The sequence below is a fragment of the Bos grunniens genome, chromosome 27 (assembly GCF_055505025.1).
Source record: "Bos grunniens cultivar Pamir isolate PY7600 chromosome 27, Bosgru_T2T1.0, whole genome shotgun sequence".
Classification (NCBI taxonomy): Eukaryota; Metazoa; Chordata; class Mammalia; order Artiodactyla; family Bovidae; genus Bos; species Bos grunniens.
Genome location: NC_141191.1, coordinates 860,513 through 866,512, shown reverse-complemented (window position 1 = coordinate 866,512; position 6,000 = coordinate 860,513). Strand labels below are relative to the sequence as shown.

The window sequence follows — 6,000 nt, the reverse complement described above, 5'->3', positions numbered from 1 at the left end:
CCTGGAATTCTTGGAATAACAGGGTAGTTTAGTATACTTTTCGTTTGCGGTTTGGGTTTATGATGTAGAAAAGAAGCTTGGTAAACCAAGTGGCTGGACAGAACGTTAAGACAGATGGGTGCCAATCGTGGCAAACGTGACCTTTGGGATAGGCGCATTTTTGCTCACGTCCGAGAAAACTGCCGTGTCTAGGACTTTTATTCTGAGGATGTTAACTTTATGTTTGATTTGAAACTTAGGACGACATCAGTAATAAACTTGAAAATGAAGTTGCAAATAAGGATTCTAGGCATCGACAGGTAATGGCTTTTATGAACCGTGTCTGACTTTTATAGTAGTGAATTACTGAGGAAGGAAGGTAAAGATCTTTTCATGTGACTCCCACATTGGAAATCAAGTCCCAGTGTAAAGTTCTTATGACCCTAAAATACTGTGTTCAAAAGTGTGGATGTACATCATGGTAAATCAGCTGTACTGGAAGGAAATACATTTTTAAAAAATTGCGGGTGACTGCAACTTACAGGTTTGAATTATTTGGGACTTGGTTTAACCATTTTGTGGAATTCCATTCCTGACTCTTTTGTTTTACTTGAAGGTGAATCTGTTGGCTTGTTAGAGTTGTTACCGAAAGAGTAGAGAGCAGCAGGGAACTTCACGGCAGCTGGCTGCCTGTTGGGAACTGGGGTCACTGTGACAAAAGGCAGGGTTAGAGCTCCGGTCTGATTAGGGTTTGTACTTCCTGTGGTGTGGTGAGCCTTACTCGCTCCTGTTCCCGAGTGGTCTCAGATAATCAGGACTTAACCAGGAAAACCAAATCTGGCTTCTCCAAAACAAAGTGAGTCAGTCTGGTGCGTGCCAAAGTGTATCATTGTCCCCACCCCAAAAATAAAATACTAGAAAGCCATTGAAAAGTATGATGGGGAATGCTAATTAAAAGCATCACGATATACAAAATAATGGCTGTAAAAGGCAGATCAGAAAATACTATGTACCATATGCTATTGTTTTCTGCGGGTTTTAAAGCATAGCATATTGTTTGTGTACGTACATAGAAGAATACGCACACAGAAAAAGTAAGAAAGCTGCTTAGAAACAAATGCTAACCTCTCAGGAACCTGAGCTTATAGATAGTTTAATTTTTTTCTTTTTTAAAAAAGAATCTGTCTAAATGTTCTACATTGAAAGTTTTTCAGAGTAAGAAGATCTGTTAAAAGAATAATCGTGCATTTACAAATACTAGCTGGCATTTCACCAGGCATGCTCTTATCAGGTCTGTATTTCAGAGGAGATGAAAGCCATATTTTGGCTTACACGCCCGTAGCCATCTGGGGTCGGTAGGGTTCCCTCTAAATGATGATTCTGGTGATGTTTTAAGAAGGGTCTGTAGTGAACCCTTCTTCCCTTAACTTGTCAATAAGAATGAATAAGATTCTACAGATCTTCTTTAATATAGAAGAACTTTTTTTTTTTTTTTTAAGATGTCCTTGGGGAATGTTTAGGAAAAGCAAATACTCTGGCAGGAGGCATTCTGCTCACTGAGACCAAGCCCAGGAACACTGAGAGAAAATATACCCTGAGGGAGCTTCCGAAACAGAATGAATCCACTAGACACGTGCATTTAGGTTTTGTCTCAGCTTACTTAAAGCGACAGTGGCTACACCTCTCGGCCTGTGTTGATCCTCTGCTCTCCCTTTGTAGACAGAGGATAAGAACCGCCAGTTGCAGGAGCGCCTGGAGCTGGTAGAGAAGCTGCAGCAGAGACTGCGGAGGGCAGAGACGCTGCCCGAGGTGGAGGCGGAGCAGGCGCAGAGGGTGGCCTCACTCTCCAAGGTGCTGCTCTGGGTCCCTGGGGGGCGGGCACAGGGAGGGCCTGTTCCCCTGCTCTCCCACCGCGTCCCTGCCCGTGCTGCTCAGTCCACACAGGAGCGCAGAGGTGGGGGTCGTGCTGCCCATCTGAGATGGGAGCGCTCCCTGAGTGTCAGGCACGCCCCACTTCTGCGTCATCCCTACGTTAATTTCCCTCCAGTTTTGTCCCGAGTTGTGTGTGTGCCTAGGACGCTTCAGCTCCGAGTCACTGCTGCTCAGAGTTCAGTCAGCCACTCAAAGCCTAGCAGGATAGAGACCTAGAAAAATCCCATTCTCGTTTAAGAGATGGCCAAAATAGCTCTGTAATGAACACAGTTTTAAGTTGTTATCCATACACTTGTTAAAGAAGTCCCAGCAGGGCACGTGCAGACCCGAGGCCCCACTCCCCACTCGCTGTCCCCAGGAGCCCGCGGGTGAGATGCCATGTCCTTGGGATGTGGCGCTGCTGGGGGCACCATCCCCATTGCCAGCCAGCCAGCCACCCTGTCCTTCTGACGGGAAAGGTGTTGCCCTGCGCTGCCAGTGGGCACTGGCTGAACATAGAGAGTCGGGCCGGGTCTGTGCTGACGTGGCTGTCGGAAGCCTTGCCAGGAGCTCAGTGAGCGCCTGAGGGGCCATCACGTCGCGGGAGGCCGCCGGTGTCCGGTGCTCACAGACCCTCCCAGAGCAGGGTCACTAACAGCCGCCAGGGGGCACCCTTCTGCCTGTGATCTTCCTCTCCAGGCTTGGTTTCTCCTCTCCCCTGGCATCTCTGCTGTCCATCCCCAGTCGGCCTTGTAGTCCGACCTTTTGTCTTCCGGAAGCTCTACCACTCAGGAGGCTAAACGGTTCGAACTTCCTTCCCAGCTTAGGAAGGTAGAACGTGTGCCTCGGGTTTGCCGCTGTGTGCTGCCCACGCGGGCTCGCCACAGGCAGTCCGAGGAGGGAGCGCAGCGGCCGTGGGTGTGGGGCCTGGGGCACGGGGAGCACGTCTCCTCTCACGAGCTGGTCACCAGCATCCTCCGTGAGCCATGTGTCACACACGAAGCCGCGCAGGCTGTGTGAGCAGGCATGCAGGCGTGCCCCCGGTGAACCCAGGGCCCGTGGTTCGCACAGAGCATGGCCCGCTTGCCGCCCCTGCGATCACAGCCCATGTGCTGTCAGGATAGGGTTGTTGTGAGCGGAGCTGATGGTGTTCTTGGCCGACAGGCAGGAGAGAGAGACACAGCAGCATCGAGGACAGGCTGTGCCAGATGGAGGCCCAACTGGAGGCAAAGAACAAGGAGCTGCAGCGGGTGCCTGTGCTGACAGGGAGGCGGCATCTGGGCAGGAGACGTGGCTTGGGCGGGGGCCCGCACTGCCTTTCTCCACCAGTCCCGTCTCTGGCATCGAGTGTGTGCCTGTGTGGCCCCATCTGCTGATCCGGGCACCCACCTCCTTGGGAGCAGGGCCAGAGGTGGTTGCCCATATGCAGTGGGTATGAGCCAGGGCTTCCCCACATTCAAAGAGGCTGCTTGTTGCTCTGACCAGCCAGTCCGGGGAGCTGCTTGGGATACAGGTGGACCTCCCAACTGCCCCTCAGACAAACCTAGGGGTGCCAGCCTGGGGCCCATGAAACTGAAGGCATGGCACCCAGGTGTGGAGCCTGCTTGCCTCGGACGTGGCGCTGGAGTCCCACATGCCAAACCGCTGGTCCAGACACGGTGTGTGTGTAGGATGGCTGCCTCTAGACAGGAGAACCGCAGTTGCCCTGCAACAGAAGGCGCATCAGGAAAAGGTGATGGTGGAGGCTCACATCACCGAGTCCTGAGAGAGGTTTCCTGGAAAGGTTGGCCACACGGCAATACAGACCATCCAGGAAATGGAGTGGGGATCCCGGGTCCAGCCTCACGTGTCAGTACTGTCCCCACCATACCTGTGTTCTTGGGCCTGGACTGCAGAGCCTCACAGGCGGACTTCCAGGGGGCAGTGGTTCTGACTCCCATCATGAGACCCGCAGTGAGGCGCCCTCCCCGCTTAGGCAGAGAGCTCAATATCTCCCGATCAGGGGTGCACTTCTTACTTTCATAACTGCTGCTCAGAGGCTGTTGAGATCGGGATGCTGTTTATGACTAGACTAAGCCGATTCAAAGTCAACTTTTGTTTTGCTTTAAAAATCTTTGAATGCCGATGCCTTATTGTGGAAGCTGTGACAGGTTTTGTTTCCTTGGGCTCAAAAATCACTGCAGACGGTGACTGCAGCCATGAGATTAAAAAATGCTTGCTCCTTGGAAAGCTATGACAAACATAGACAGCATATTGAAAAGTAAGAGACATCACTTTGCCGACAAACCATATACTCAAACCATATATGACAAACCATATACTCAAAACTATGGTTTTTCCGGTAGTAATGTATGGGTGTGAGAGTTGGACCATAAAGAAGGCTGAGCACTGAAGAATTGATGCTTTCGAATTGTGTTGCTGGAGAAGACTCTGCTTTAACAGAAAATAAACTTTTTAAATGTATTACGATGGAGAATTGCAAACATGCACAAAAGTGGATGGAGTAGTATAATAAATACCCATGACCCGTCCCGTCAATTAGTCTCAGCAATTTCTCATACAGAGCCAATCTCAAATAGATCATTCTTTTGTCTTCTCTCCATTTTCTTTAATACAGTAGGTCCTAAAACAGCTTTTTAAACCTTGAAATTGATGCTCATCTTATAAAACACAGACTTGGCAACTTTGTTATTGCATTTAAAAATTGCTTGAGGTAATTATTTCCAGTTTTTTAATATGAATTTTCATCTTGGAAAAGACCCTGATGCTGGGAAAGATTGAAGTCAGGAAGAGAGTGGATGACAGAGGATGAGATGGTTGGACGGCATCACCAACTCAGTGGACATGAGTTTGAGCAGATGCTTAGCAGAAGTCGAGTTCCATTTTCCTTATGGCTAATCCACTGCTATAACACGTATAGCACTTCTGGTTTTGAACACTGAATGTGTTTGCATTATAGATGGATTTAGAGTGTGTGGCTGTTGTGTGTGGTTCAGAATTCTGAGTAGTCCTTTCAGGGATCACCCAAAAGCTCAGACAAAGCGTGAGCCATTCACGTGGACTGTGCTGTGCGTCAGAAGGATAATACGAGCCACCTACACAATCTAAAATTTCCTAAAAACCAATGGGCTACTCGACATCCTTCTTTCACCACGAGTCTTGAAATCCTCTGTGTGATTTCCCCATCGGGCTTTGCACCAGCCTGTCTCACGTGCTCAGGGGCTGCACGAGGCAAGTGACTACCATGGCCGACAGCACAGAGCTTCCAGGTTGAGTTGAGTGACTCACAAACTTGGCCCGTTTGACTTGTTTTACCCCATGAGCAAGTGAAGTGGGCTGTAGAGGAATGAATGTGAGGAATGCAGGTGAGCTCCATGGAGACAGTTTAAAGCAGTGAGAGGAGGGAGGGCAATAGAGTGAGTCGTGTCCCCCTGACCCGAAACCCCCGCCTGAAGTCTAGCTTCTTTCTACAGACTTCATCGTTGTTAATGGCTTGCCATGTTTCCTCCAGAGAAACCTTTTCTACACCTGAGATGGAACTTCCTCCTCATTATGGTTTATAAGGGTTAATATTGTTCTGAGTGTTTCTATTTGCTAGGGACTCTTAGAGAACATTTTCTCAGAATTACAATGTTGGGAGTTGATACCTACTGATGTAACCTGTTCTGCACATTTTGGTGCAAGTCACTTTACATCCAAAAAGCAAGCGGTGCAGGCTGTGTCATTTGCTGTTTCGTAGGACCAGCTGATTCTAAACCTGGAAACCCTGAGAGCCGAAGTGGACCAGACGAGACTGCAAGGGGCTCCCTTCCACCACAGGTAGGCTGCTCCCCCAGGCAGCTCCCCTCAGCGCTGTCGAGTGTGACAAGGGCCTGTCTGGTGTGTGGACAGTATGACTGGGTGTTGCTCATGGTCGCACCTCAAGGAGCCTGTAGCTTCGTGGCCAGTGAGAGGGAAGAGACAAGCATTGTTCCTTAGGGTCAAACTTGGTACCACGGAGTGGTCGTCACAGGATTGACAACACTCAAAACCACAGCAGAGGTTTGGAAGTAGGGGGCCGACCAGTTGGTATTTGGGCGTATTCATCTGAGGGGCCTGACAGACTGTGAC

At 49.7% G+C, this 6,000-nt stretch overlaps 1 pseudogene across 1 annotated transcript; it reads right to left on the bottom strand.

Annotated features, from left to right (window-relative positions):
* Positions 1–221: 221 nt before the first annotated feature.
* Positions 222–5,136, bottom strand: LOC147343367 (uncharacterized; annotated as a pseudogene). Its single transcript, XR_015155957.1, has 4 exons — positions 5,102–5,136; positions 3,499–3,595; positions 2,890–3,002; positions 222–2,817 (listed from the first exon to the last, which is right to left on the bottom strand). The product of XR_015155957.1 is annotated as an uncharacterized LOC147343367 (transcript).
* Positions 5,137–6,000: the final 864 nt, after the last annotated feature.